Source organism: Pogona vitticeps, chromosome 2 (assembly GCF_051106095.1).
Source record: "Pogona vitticeps strain Pit_001003342236 chromosome 2, PviZW2.1, whole genome shotgun sequence".
NCBI lineage: Eukaryota > Metazoa > Chordata > Lepidosauria > Squamata > Agamidae > Pogona > Pogona vitticeps.
Window position 1 is genome coordinate 30,016,730 of NC_135784.1, and position 14,385 is coordinate 30,031,114.

A 14,385-nucleotide genomic window follows, 5' to 3' on the forward strand; every position below is an offset into this window, starting at 1 on the left:
CTGTCTTACGAAAACGTCATAATGCGAAATTAAAAAGCCCATAGAAATGCATTAAAACCCGATTAATGCATTCCTAGGGGCTTGAAACTCACCGTCCAGCGAAGATCCTCCATAGCGCGGCCATTTTTGCTACCTGTGCAGCGAGGAATCCATCCCAGAAAAGAGCGGGGAGCCATGTTTTTTACCCGGTGGCCATTTTGAAACCGCCAATCAGCTGGCCGAAAATCATCGCTTTGCAAGAATTGGTTCCTGAAGCAGGGAACCGATCATCGCAAAGCGAAATTCCCCCATAGGAAACATTGTTTTGCGATCGCTTTTGTGTAAAGTTACAAGTGGGGCATAGACTTGCGAAGAAAGGACTGTATGCTGATTGGATACCATCACAAAGCAGAGACTTTGATTTATGATACTATACTAGGAATATTAGGAAGCTAGCACTACCATGGGACAGCTGTTCCCAGAAGGACAAAGGACGAATCACCACCCCATAATCACTTGATGGCGCTATTTCATTAAAAGATGCACAGTGAAGGTTTTTGTGCTATGCACTGAAAAATGTTGAACGCCTTCCAAGCTAAAAGTTAAGAGGAAAACTATATGCCAGTTCATTTAAATGCCTGGTTCTGGGCTTTTGACTGAAGGGGGTGGGCTGCCTACAAATTGTTGTTGTCCAGCCATCAGGCTGAACCTGAGTTATAGCATCTCCAAAAGGTCCCATCGTTTGCACCTCTGCTCAGGTCTTGTGGCTTCCTTTATTGAGTAAACACATCTCACATCAGGTCTTCCTCTTTTCCTACTGCCTTCTTATTTTCCTAGAAGGCAGCCCATCTAGGAGAAGGAAAACTCCAAATTTAAACTTCCACTGCCTTGTGGCTATATCCACTTATGGAAAGGGCTTCAGGAGATAACCTCGAGGCAAAATCCGGAGCCGGAGTCCCGGAGGCATTTTCTTTCATTCTGCCAACTCCTGCGACGTTGCTGGAACCAGTTGTATTGGCTCTTGCCTTTCCACTGGACCATTTCAGTGATGTGGAGAGGGGGGATTTGCTGCTTGGGTAACAGCCTATCCTCCATACTATTTTACCCAGGCTTCGTGCTCTGGAGAGGACACTCCAGCTTCGCATACAGCGTCGAAACAACACGGGAAGTAGCAGTTACCGGTTATAAGTCTCTGCTCAATTGGCGTAGAGCAGGACGCCAGGGGCTACTTCTGACGGTGGGAGAGGTCATTGCACCTCACTAGGTAGATACTGCCCGCCTTAAGCTGGGCAGCCCCCAGCCAGTAAGGTGCTACCTCGCCACGGTCTGTTAACCTCACGGGGTGCGTGGGGTTTAGGGTGAAACCCGACAAGCAGATCGACAACCGTGCACCATGCAACAATCATAAGAAAACTTCTGCCCTAAAGCTGGGCACCTGGAATGTACGGACAATGACCCCTGGCTTTCCTGACTACGGCTTTCCTAACGACCTGCAAGAAATAGACGATGTGCGCAAGACAGCTGTTATTGACACGGAACTGAGTAGACTGCAGATGGACATTGTTGCCCTGCAAGAGACAAGACTGCCAGACTCGGGATCTGTCAAAGAAAAAAAACTTCTCATTCTTCTGGCAGGGAAAACCATCGAATGAGACCAGGGAATATGGTGTTGGCTTTGCAGACAGAAACACTCTCCTGAGATGCATTGTTCCACCCACTGTGGGGAGTGAAAGAATCCTGTCTCTGCAGCTCCACTCATCAGCAGGACCAGTAACCCTCATTAGTGCATATGCACCAACACTGTCATCCACTACAGAAGTGAAAGACAAATTCTACGACGATCTGGCAGCTACTATCAAAAAAGTCCCTGAAAGAGAGTCACTGTTCATTCTTGGAGACTTTAATGCTAGAGTTGGTGCTGATCACAATTCTTGGCCCACTTGTCTAGGCCGTTTTGGCATTGGAAAGATGAACGAAAATGGCCAACGCTTACTGGAGTTTTGCTGTTACTATGGTCTCTGTGTCAGCAACACATTCTTTAATACGAAGCTGCAACACAGAGTTTCCTGGAGACATCCAAGATCCAAGCATTGGCATCAGCTCGATTTGATCCTCACTAGACGTTCTAGCCTTCCTAGTGTTACGATCACACGCAGCTACCAGAGTGCTGATTGCGATACTGATCACTCCCTGGTGTGTAGTAGAGTAAAACTGCGAACAAAGAAATTGTATCACATGAAAAAGGAAGGAAGACCACATATTGACATCAACAAGACTCGCGATCAAAGAAAAGTGAAGGAATTTGCCCAAGCACTCGAGGAAACCCTTCCAGGTCCAGCTAATGTAAATGCACCTGAACGATGGGAACACTTCAAGAACACTGTCTACAACACCGCCTTGTCCACCTTCGGCAAGAAGACCAGAAAGATGGCTGACTGGTTCGAAGCCCATTCGGAGGAGTTAATGCCAGCCATTGAGGATAAGAGAAGAGCTCTAGCAGCATACAAAGCCTGTCCTAGCGAGTACAACCTGCAAGCTCTTCGAGCCGCTCATAGCCAAGTCCAACAGGCTGCCAGGAGATGCTCCAATGACTATTGGCTTCAGCTCTGCTCTCAGATACAGATAGCAGCGGACACAGGTAACATCAAAGGAATGTATGACGGTATCAAGCAGGCCTTAGGTCCATTACAGAAGAAATCTGCTCCCTTGAAGTCTGCTACAGGTGTGATCATCCAGGACCGAGCACAGCAGATGGAACGCTGGGTGCAGCACTACTCCGAGCTATATTCCAGAAAGCATGTAGTAACCGAAGAAGCATTAAATAACATTGAGTGCCTGCCTGTCTTGGAAGAGCTGGACAGCGAACCAACCCTAGCAGAAATAAACGCGGCCTTGGATTCCCTCACCTCTGGCAAGGCACCTGGAAGGGACAACATCCCTGTTGAAGTGCTGAAATGCGGTAAGGAGATCATCATCACCGAACTGTATGAAATCTTTTGTCTCTGCTGGAGGGAAGGTGGAGTACCACAGGACATGAAGGATGCAAACATTGTCACATTGTACAAGAACAAAGGTGACAGGGGTGACTGCAATAACTACCGTGGTATCTCTCTTCTTTGCGTTGTAGGGAAGCTGCTTGCCCGTGTTGTGCTGAAGAGGCTCCAGGTGCTTGCAGACAGAGTCTATCCGGAATCACAGTGTGGATTTCGAGCAAATAGATCCACCACTGACATGGTATTCTCCCTCCGACAGTTGCAGGAGAAATGCAGGGAACAACCACAGCCGCTCTTAGTGGCCTTCATAGACCTTACAAAAGCATTTGACTTGGTTAGCAGGGATGGCCTTTTCAAAATACTTCCCAAGATTGGATGTCCACCTCGTCTCCTTAACATCATCAGGTCCTTCCACGATGGAATGAAAGGCACTGTAGTTTTTGACGGCTCAACATCAGATCCCTTTGACATCCGAAGCGGAGTGAAACAGGGCTATGTCCTCGCACCAACACTTTTTGGGATCTTTTTTGCTGTCATGCTGAAGCATGCCTTTGGAACTGCAACAGAAGGTGTCTATCTCCGGACTAGATCAGATGGAAAGCTCTTCAATCTCTCTAGATTGAGAGCGAAGACCAAAGTCCAACTGAAATGCATGCGGGACTTCCTCTTTGCAGACGATGCAGCCATTGTTGCCCACTCTGCTGAAGACCTCCAACAACTCATGAATCGTTTCAGCAAGGCCTGCCAAGACTTTGGACTAACAATCAGCCTGAAGAAAACACAAGTCATGGGCCAGGGTGTGGACTCACCTCCCTCTATTACCATCTCCACACAAGAATTGGAGGTTGTCCATGAATTTGTGTACCTTGGCTCAACCATCTCTGACACCCTCTCTCTAGATGTCGAGCTGGATAAACGCATTGGGAAAGCAGCCACCATGTTCTCTAGACTCACAAAGAGAGTATGGCTCAATAAGAAACTGACAACACATACCAAGATCCAGGTCTATAGAGCCTGTGTCCTGAGCACACTCCTGTACTGCAGCGAGTCCTGGACCCTTTGTGCCCGGCAGGAGAGGAAGCTGAACACCTTCCATATGCGTTGCCTACGACGGATTTTTGGTATCATCTGGCAGGACAGAGTTCCAAATAGAGTAGTCCTAGAACGAGCTGGAATTTTCAGCATGCATACATTACTGAAACAGCGACGTCTACGCTGGCTTCGGCACGTTGTGAGAATGGCTGATGGTCGGATTCCAAAGGATCTCCTATATGGAGAATTAGTGCAGGGAAATTGCCCCAGAGGGAGACCACAGCTGCGATACAAGGATATCTGCAAGCGGGATCTGAAGGCCTTAGGAATAGACCTCAACAGATGGGAAACTCTGACATCTGATCGTTCAGCCTGGAGGCAGGCAGTACATCACGGCCTCTCCCAATTTGAAGAGACCCTTGTCCAGCAGGCTGAGGCAAAGAGGCAGTCACGAAAGCAACAAAATCAGGGAGCTGGACAGGGGACAGATTGGATTTGTCTTCAGTGTGGAAGAGATTGTAACTCTCCTCAGCCACACTAGACGCTGTTCCAAGTCCTCCATACAGAGCACGCTACCATAGTCTTTCGAGACTGAAGGATGCCTACTATTATCTTTTCCAGCAAGTCTTGTCTTCTCATGATGTAGCCAAAGTACAACAGCCTCGGTTATATATATGTACATAGTAATTCTGAGTTACCCACTAGAAGTCTAGGTTCACAGTTAGATTCTAGCCCCCTGATAAGAACAGAAGGGCAGAGCTGTGTGGCGACAAAGTGTGCATGGTTGTGTGCTGAATTAATGAGAGCAGAGAAGAATAGATGAGTCCATTTTACTGTCTTTTAGCTGAAACGAGATGGCTTACATCCATTCATTTCATCTTAAATGGATGTAGGCCCCTCCCAACTCCATTAGTCTATGATTCTATGTTGTCTAGCTTGCATATTCATTCATTCATTAGGCATCCTTCAGTCTCGAAAGACTATGGTGAAAAATGCATAATATTTAATATAAAAAGAAAGTGATTAGCCTGTGTGAGACACATTACATCTTTACTGAAGTATCAAAACCTCATTTTAAAATTGTACATCACATTGCAATTTTGAAAAAAAAAAAGAGGTATTGAACGACTAGCAGGCAAAAGATGTAGCACTTGCATAAAGGAATGAGAAATGGAAATAATATGCCAAACAGCTGGATCTGGTGGAAGCTTGTGGAAAGCACTTCAAAGGGTGTCACTGCACCGATACTGCGGCTATTATATAATAAATCCAAAATTGTCAGTTCCAGGTAAAGGAGACTTATTGAACAGTGAAACTCGCGTGAGGATTGACTTGACGTTCATTCATTCAATCAATCTACACTGCCTGGGAAAAACAACCAGATTCAGCCCCAAGACATAAACACCAAACAATGAATAAAGCTCTTGAATATGTCTGTGTAATGTGATTATTATGAGTGCATAAGATGTATTAACAAGGTTTATCTCATCACTAGACCAACATTCTGAAGTCCAAATGGACGAAATGTCCATGCTATTCCCTTCAGCTATTCCCTTGGCTGAAGGGAATTTCTTTCTATAGGACCACATATGGGAGCGAGGTAGCTCTTCTCAGAAAATCTGAAAGGCCAAGCATCAGCCTAATGCAGTACCACGTTCTGAAAAGAGGTGACTTTGTAGCTCTAATAGGAAAACCCACTAGGATAAAAGCCACACCCATATTTAAAAACGCCACACATTGTTTATGCTGGTTTTGCATTTGGCCCTGTCTAAATAGGCAGCCAGCCTAGAGTGATACCCTCACAGTACCCATATCTTTATATGGTTGATGGCCTGAAGGATATTCATGCGACAAGGTTGCTGGAAACAATGGTATCTATCCTATCTCATGGATGGACCATGAGTTCACCATTCCACCCATCAATCAAAAACCAAGCCAGGATCCTCTCCCCAGAGAACTTTGTTTTGGGAAAAGCAAAGAGTTGTACCTTAGTGTCCCCATCAAAAAAGGCCACTAGCCCCTCTGAATAGTCCAAAGAAACACGGATCCTAGTGGGAGGGTGGCATAAAGACAAATTTGTCCGAGGGTTAGTGATGGCCTGATACTGTCCATCAATACGTTGTACACCCCAGTACCCCCCTGCAGGTGCAAGAAAAATGGGTCCATTCCTGTTAGCAGACTCCCTAACAATTCCCACACCCCACCATCGCCCTCCCTCCACCACCTCCACTTCCCAGCAGATTTTCCCTGAGGTAAAGCCCTCCTGGCTTAGTACACTGGCCATGACATCGTATCTCAAGGTATCGGTCTTCACACTTTGTTTCATGCCTTTCCATTTCACACTTTTCAGATCCCCAGATGTATAGAGCTGAGGAAAAGCTGTGTTTGGATCCAGAGTCAGGTTTGCTGTATGGAAGAAAAGAAAGGAGAAGCAAGAATCACAATCTGTTTGTTTGTTTGTTTGTTTGTTTGTTTGTTTGTTTGTTTAGTAAGTCTGTACATAACCAACACTGAGTTGCTTTGATCCTTGCAACTCAAGGGAGAAGTGTGATTTATTGGATGGTGGCACATTTTAATGTTAGAGAATTTGACTGCTAGTCCCTATAAATCCAATGATGTTGTGTCCCCTACGGACAAAAAAGGGAAATGAAGCAACATGCTGTTTGGGAGACCTCTTCTACCATTAACCTACATTAAACACAGTATGATTAAATGAAGTGTTGTATTCAATATGGTTTTTAATTCTTTCCTATTGTACATTTTAGTGGGTGTTAGACTGGAGCGACAGATATTCCTGAATTGTCTGTCTGTCTGTCTGTCTGTCTGTCTGTCTGTCTGTCTGTCTGTCTGTCTGTCTGTTTCAAATCCACTCACCCTGGTTTTGTTGCCATTCTTGCTTTCATCAATTTCAAATGAGTATGCTTTGAATAAATTTAGATGTAGGATCATGCCGTGATTTACCTCATCTCAGTCACTTCCTTGCTTGAAGTTCAGTTCTACTCCCACATTCTGGAAATCCTTGAAATCATAAGAAAGAGAGGAGCAAATGCATTGCTGCTCCCTGATAAAAAGCTAGGGTTACCTGTGATGCTGTCCTTAGCGGATATACAGGGAACACAGTTTAGCAGGCAGCTCCGGATCTGGTTGTGTGGGAGTTTAGCATAAGAAATACCCTGTGAAGCTTAGAAAGTAAATTTAATTTTTAGAAGAGGATTGGCATTTGTTCACCGTGCTTATAACTTGATCCTGTTTAGAACAATAATAATTAGACAGCTCATTACAGATGGAGTTTGGAGACTTTGTTCCTGTTACTGCAAATTATTTTCCCTAAGAAACAAAATCCCTATAAATATCACTGGGAAGGGGGGAGAATCAGTTCTTACCAGTACAGTACTCTGATCTTCTACCAGAACATGTTTGGATTGGATCTTACAGCTTCTTCAGAATTAGCCTATTTCATCACAATGGTTAAAAAAATGTGAATAAGGTAAGATATCACATTTGACCAAAATTGTTGAACTTAATGTATTTGCAAAGGCTTTCATGATCGAATTGGTTAAGAGGGAAATAGCTCTGTGCTCCTCCTGTCCTCTGAAGATGCCGGCCACAGAGACTGGCGAAACATTAGGAAGAACAACCTTCAAAACACGGCCAAAGAGCCTGAAAACCCCACAACAACCATTGTTGAACTTACTTCAACATGAGGTAGAATTCAGTAATGTTTTATACACTGTCAAGTTGCCACTGACTTTTAGTTGACCCTAATAGGACTTTCAAGGTAAAGACTTGTCTGCACAATCTCTTTGGAGGGGGCTTGATTGGACCAAACAAGGTCACTAGGAGGTCCAGTACACTATTTGGTGCATTCATTGCGTTCTAATGACATATAGATCTCAAGCGATCCTATTTGGCTTGAACTAGCCAGCTGTCAATTTGTAAATATTGTGAAGGAGCTTAAGAAGAGAGCCGCATCAGGGTATTGGCAAATGAAATGCTTCCTTGGCTCCATTGTTTGTGCGGAGGGGTGTATTAGATTGTGTATTAGAGCAGCATAGATACATTGCATCACTTACAGTGGTGCCTCATTTAGCGAGGTTAATCCGTGCAGGAAAAAAAGTTGCTAAACGATTTAATCGCTGAGCGATTTTTAAAAGCCCATAGGAACACATTAAAACGTGTTTAATGCGTTCCTATGGGCTAAAAACTTACCTGTAAGCGAAAATCCTCCATAGCGGCGGCCATTTTGGGTGCCTCTAAAGCGAGGCAAAACAGCAGTCGCCATTTTGTGTTTCCGGTGGCCATTTTGGAACCGCCGATGAGCTGTTAAAAAATGGGCGCTTTGCCATGATCACGTCCCCGCGATCATCGCAAAGCGATTTTTACCCATAGGGGCCATTGTTAAGCATTCGCTCTGGCGATGACAAAAAGTCCATCGCTAAGCGATTTCGTCGCTGCACGGAGTGATCGCTAAGCGAGGCACCACTGTATTAAGAAAACAAAAAACAAATGTAGAACTTCCTCCTGTGGAAGCAAGAGGAAACAGGAGGGGTAACGGGGGTGGGATTTTTATTTACCTTTTCTTGGAGATTCACCTGAAAACATGCCCAATTTGGCTGTAAACAGGTTCTTTTAAGAGAAAAGCAAACAAAAATTAAGCTCATTGTCCTCTCCTGTGTCCTCTCGCTTCCTGAAGGAAGTTTTCCATTTGTCTTTTTTTTTAAAAAAAGTAATGCAATGCCCTAATACACATACACTCCTCTCTGCCACTTCCTCAGCCTTTTCTCAGAACTGAGGAAGTTTCAGATTGCCAGGATTCTGGAGAGGCTGTCTTCTTAAGCCATTTCATGATATGGGACATTCAAAGAGGAAGGCTCAGTTTGGTTCCTATCCAGTGAGTATACACACTGGGAACAAAACAAACCAGAGCAATTCTTCTACCTGCACTACCTGACAGGGGCCAGAAAATTGTGGGCAGGAATGCTCTGGAAGTGAGTTGGTTTGCTCCTGCAAATATCTTGTCTGATCATCAGCTTTAAAAGTGAACCAGCTCATCCCTGAAGTGGACTAAACTATGCTCTAAACCACTCGTTCTCAACCTTGGCTTACTCAGGAGTTGTGGACTGCAACTCCCAGAAGCCGTCACCACCAACTGTGCTGGCTGGGGTTTCTGGGAGTTGCAGTTCAAAAACATCTGAGTAACAAAGGTTGGGAACCTAGGCTAAACTCCCATGGAAAGACACTCAGTGAGATATTTAAGGAATGGTTCTACTCATTCCACACATCCCTTCATGGAATTTCTATAGCCAGGCGGGGATTTGAATCAAGATCTCCTGAGTCCTAGTCTGTCACTATATCTACTACACCAAGCTGAGTATAAATAATATCCCATCATATAATCCTTTTTTCTCTTTTTTCCCCTTACCTTTTTTTAATTCAAGAAAGAAAAAGAAAAATCAAAGAAAATATCTAAGAATACAAAAAGAATACAAAATGGAAGATGAAAAAAACTTAATAAGCAAAACAATGTAAACTACACCAGGACAGTTCATAGATATGTAAAATCAGTTTCCAATTATGATACCTCATTTCCCTGCAAAACTGAATCAATTCTTTCAGAGGTACACGGCCATTCCATTTTATGAATACATAATCCATGAAAACTCCCAAATATCGCTAAAATATTCTTATAGCCTGTTTAGACATGCTTTCTGGGATATTACATCGCCAGAACACAGAGGAGCTGTCAGCACTTAAGTTATACGTTCCTATACCTTGTCATTATTGATTGTCTTCATGCTGTCTTTTTCTTAAAGTTGATGTATGTTTAATTTGGGTTTTTATTTAAATTGCTATCGTGCATTTTTAAAAATTATTTGTTGTTGTTTTTTCATGTTGTGAACTGCCCAGGGTGGCCTTGTAGCCCGATGGGCAGTATAGAAATTGAATGAATGAATGAACACTCAGGGCTAGTGTTCTGTCGGTGTGTGAGATATGGAGTCAAAAGTGAGAATGAAGTGTTCTGTCAGATAGTTAATAATGAATCTAATTAAGCAGTTAAGCTCACTAATGTAACAAGTTAACATTTCCACAAAATATGTTGTTTGTTTTTTTATAAGAAGATGTGTGAGCATAATAAAAGCATGTTTATTATTTATTTTACTTAAGCAAGCACTCAGTTTCCTCACACCAACTCTGCCAAAACTCATCAGAGCAGATTTTGAGGAAACAGAGGACTAAGAGAAGAAAGAAGTTTTGTCCCAGAAGGTAGCAGACAGCCACTAACATGACACTGGATTTGGCCATGGATGTTCAAACACTGAAGTAAACCGTTCATTATCCTTCCAGGAGAAGCAAAGGGAAAATGTGTTGTTCCTATTCAAGAATTTAATTGCAACTAAATACTATGACCAAACTCTGATCTTATGGGAAGCTTTTTTAAAAAGCGGGGAAGGTATGAAGTGGAAATATCTTACCTGGAGAGGAGAATGACACAAAGATGAGAACGAAGGCCAGAGCAACGTTTCCTGCCAGCGAAATGCCAAAACCAATTTTCCACCAGAGAGAATTCAAGCAGGAATCTATGGAATTTGAAGTTATGGGTGATGTTCAGCTTTATTTTTCCCCCGGCCCTCCCAATTACCCACTGGGTGTGCATGTGTGACTGTGTTTCGTATTGAGGTTGCTGAAATACTGAGTCGTATTACTTTAATTCACAGTGGATGATGTGGCTCTCTCATTCTGTAGGTGAGATCTCCAGGTGGCAGATGATTTCCATTCCCCCCCCCCCCTTTTTTCAATCTAAACATTTTGAATTCATCACACTTTGTTTTGTGATTGGTCACTGGGAGGTAAATATGGGCTTAATCTACAAGTCTGATTGATGAGACACTTGTGTCTAAGGAAATTCTCTTGGTGTGGTAGGGAAGTCAGGAAAATCTTAAGGAAATATGCATTCCCCTGAACATCTAGTCTGATCCTCAGCTATAGACAACAATCCTTTTGGACTTGGTCATTGCCCATTTCTCTAAAAGACAACAAGATAGGCATGTGCTGTCATGAGAGAGAACCCATGAGATGTAAATTAGGTGTTTCCTTTAGTTGCCAAACATATAGGAACCATATGATCAAAAGCTTTTGCTCCACACATTTATGCAGCCTGTCACTCAGGCAGTTTAAATTCGGCTGGTTTCAATTCTTCCTTGGAATGAGGGAAGCAAGTTAATCCCACTACATTCGTTGGAATTTAGGCACAAATCATTTGGGTTGAATTGGGATTACAGTTGAGGTGGCCAAAGTGCAGCCTGCCCTTCAGGGGTCCAAATGGAGCACCACCACCAGCCCACCTGAAATTGTTAAAACAAAAGGAAGGAAAGAAGGAAAGAAGGAAAGAAAGAAAGAAAGAAAGAAAGAAAGAAAGAAAGAAAGAAAGAAAGAAAGAAAGAAAGAAAGAAAGAAAGAAAGAAAGAATGAAAGAAAGAAAAGAAAAGTTTCCTTTTACTCTTCAGATAATGTAGGAGGAATGTTTGCCTTGTTTTGGGATCATGTATCAACCTGTCTCCTACATTCCCAAATTCATTTTTAAAAGAATTCTATCTGAGAGGCTGAGAGAGGGATTTCTTGGGTTTGGCATCTGGGGTTACAAATGTCAGCGTGAACGGTGCTGTTGAAATAACAAGTCAGGGTGTTTTATGTGCAAGGTGACCTTAAAGCCTAGGCAGCCATAGCTACCATTCCCTAGCTGGTGTCTATATGTATCTTATGTTTTTACAACTTCAGTATAACAAATATCCAAAAATAAGGGGTGGGAACAAGAGAGAGGACTCCTGGTGCATTTATTTATTTTCAATATTTATACCCCACCATTCTTTTCAGTAGGACCCAAGGCAAATTAGAAGATTAAAACAAACAATACTAAAAACTTAAAACAATACTAGAAACTTAAAACACAACAACAACAAAAACATCTGCCCAATTTTAGGTGCTTCCTTCTTAGGCAGTCATTTACTGAGAAAAAGCCAGAGGAAGGCCTTTGTCTGCTTATTGTGGGCTGGATTGGAGGTGTGTGAAGAAGGCAGGCTCGCCTCAGAGACCCTTTTTCCTCCCTCCCCTCCTCAAATGTGAAGCACTTCTGATTTTCTGTAGATTTCTTTAAGCAAAAAAAAAATAAATAAAAAAATTGTCCTATTGATAAAGTTGATCAAAAAGTCAAGCTTCTTCTCTAAACCATGTGTCCAAGTTGGTTTGTGTTTCGGCTTGGATTTTGTTGAAAATCTTTTCTTCCTTTTAAGTGACTGCAATTGCCCTGCTTACTAAAAAGAAAAAAAGAGAAAAAAAAAGAAGACAGCAAATGAGATAATTTTAAGTCCATACCTTTGGTCTCTTTGGGAGGTGGTGCTATATACAATTCTCTCTTCTTTGGGTCAATACTCATATATCCGTCTGCATCCTCCATGTTTCAGAGTTCCTTTACAATGTTTGTCTCGAGGAGGAAAGTCTTTGGAAGACTGGAAGTTCCTTGAAGTTGTTAGAGCCGCAAGCCTGATGCAATTATGTAAATGGGTTTACAAAACCAGCCTGTCAGTTGGGGAAGTCGGTTTCATTCAGCTGACATCTATGGACAAGAATATTTCCTTAGTGAAAACCAGTGGTCGGCAGCCAGGAGATTGTGGGCCAAATCTGGTTGTAGATGAGCATGGGTCAGCTGATCAAGGTCGTCTTTGAGTCTTATCTAGGCTGAGATCCCACCATGAGTTGCTAATGGAGTCTATGACAACCTCACTTCACTTCCTGTTTCCAAACCCTGTTGCCAAACATTCCCCACAATGGTTGGAGAAGAGGTCAGATGACTGGATTGGGGAAAGGACAGAGAGGTGAGAAGTCGCGTCTGCTGTGTTTCCTCTATAAAAGGTGGTTTTGAGGGCACAGAACAAATGTTTCAAGCCCGTGACCATGTAGCCCCAATGACACTGTCATGTTCTGTCACTAAGCTGTAAGACAATGTTTGTGTCTCAGAGCATGAGAAAAATGACTCTACGACTTCTGGTATCCCCCAGCCTGTCTGGTCCCTCTTGTAGCCCATAAATGTAGTTCTCCTAAGCTCTGGCTTGACTGAGGATGTCCCTTCCCCCTTTGCATTACTTGAGGGTTAGGAGGAGCTCATGGGAAGATCCCTGCTGCAGCCTACCAAAGACCCAGGTAGCCCAGCATCTCTATCAGGGAATGACATCAATGGCTCTCCTTTTCTCTTTCAGCATCGTGCATTTCAATAGGGAGGTTTCATTTACCCATCACAAATAACAGTTGTTGGTTTTACAGTACTATCCATCCTTCGTTCTTTTCATCCTCCTTTTAAAGCCACCTATGGCCCTCTCCATGCTTTGGGTTAGGACATCCTGTATAGGAGATTCCTTCGCTTTATGCCAACCTGGTGTTTTTTTTTTACTACAAAGCCCATCCATGTCATCAGAATGACGAATGGCTGAGGATTGTGGAAACTGGAGCCTAAGAAATCTGAAAGCTGCATGCCATTCTGATGCATGTTATAAGACAGAACATGGAAAAGCTACCCCTTTTTGGATTACAGCACCCAGAGTCCTCCAGCCAATATAAGCAGTGGGGGATTCTTGGAACTGTAGTCCCAAAAGGTACCTTTCCAAAGCCCTGGTGTAGAGTCGTATTTTCTCTGTGCGTGAAAACTGAAATCCTCGGCGTGCTTCTGTGCCATTGTAATCAGGGCCTCTCTTAAACCTGCTGAACAAGGTACAGAGGTGTGGCTGGCTGGGTGCTTGGGTGGATGGCTCTTTGCCAGGATTTCCTGGCAGTGAGCTAAGTGTGAAGAGATGTCTGAGAACAGGAAAGCTGGGAATAACATCCTGACAGGTCCTTCAGTTTATTGGCAGGTTGTTCGATTCAGCCTTTGAGTTCCAGCACTTGGGAAAATGTCATGTATAAAGTACAGGAGCAGGAACAGTTGTTTTTTCTTTTTGTTTTTAATCCTTTGTGGTCATGACCACCCAATGTGATGTAGAGGATGGATTAAGACTCAGGGGTCTTAGGTTCAATCCAGAGGTCAGCCGTGGAAACCCATGGGGGGAAGGGGATAGACACTGGTAAAAAGGTAAAGGTTCCCCTTGACAATTTTTGTCCACTCGTGTTCGACTCTAGGGGGCGGTGCTCATCCCCGTTTCCAAGCCATAGAGCCAGCGTTTTGTCCGAAGACAATCTTCCGTGGTCACGTGGCCAGTGTGACTTAGACACAGAACGCTGTTACCTTCCCACCGAGGTGGTCCCTATTTATCTATTCGCATTTGCATGCTTTCGAGCCTGCTAGGTTGGCGGGAGCTGCTCACTCCGTCACGTGGATTCGATCTTACAACTGAAG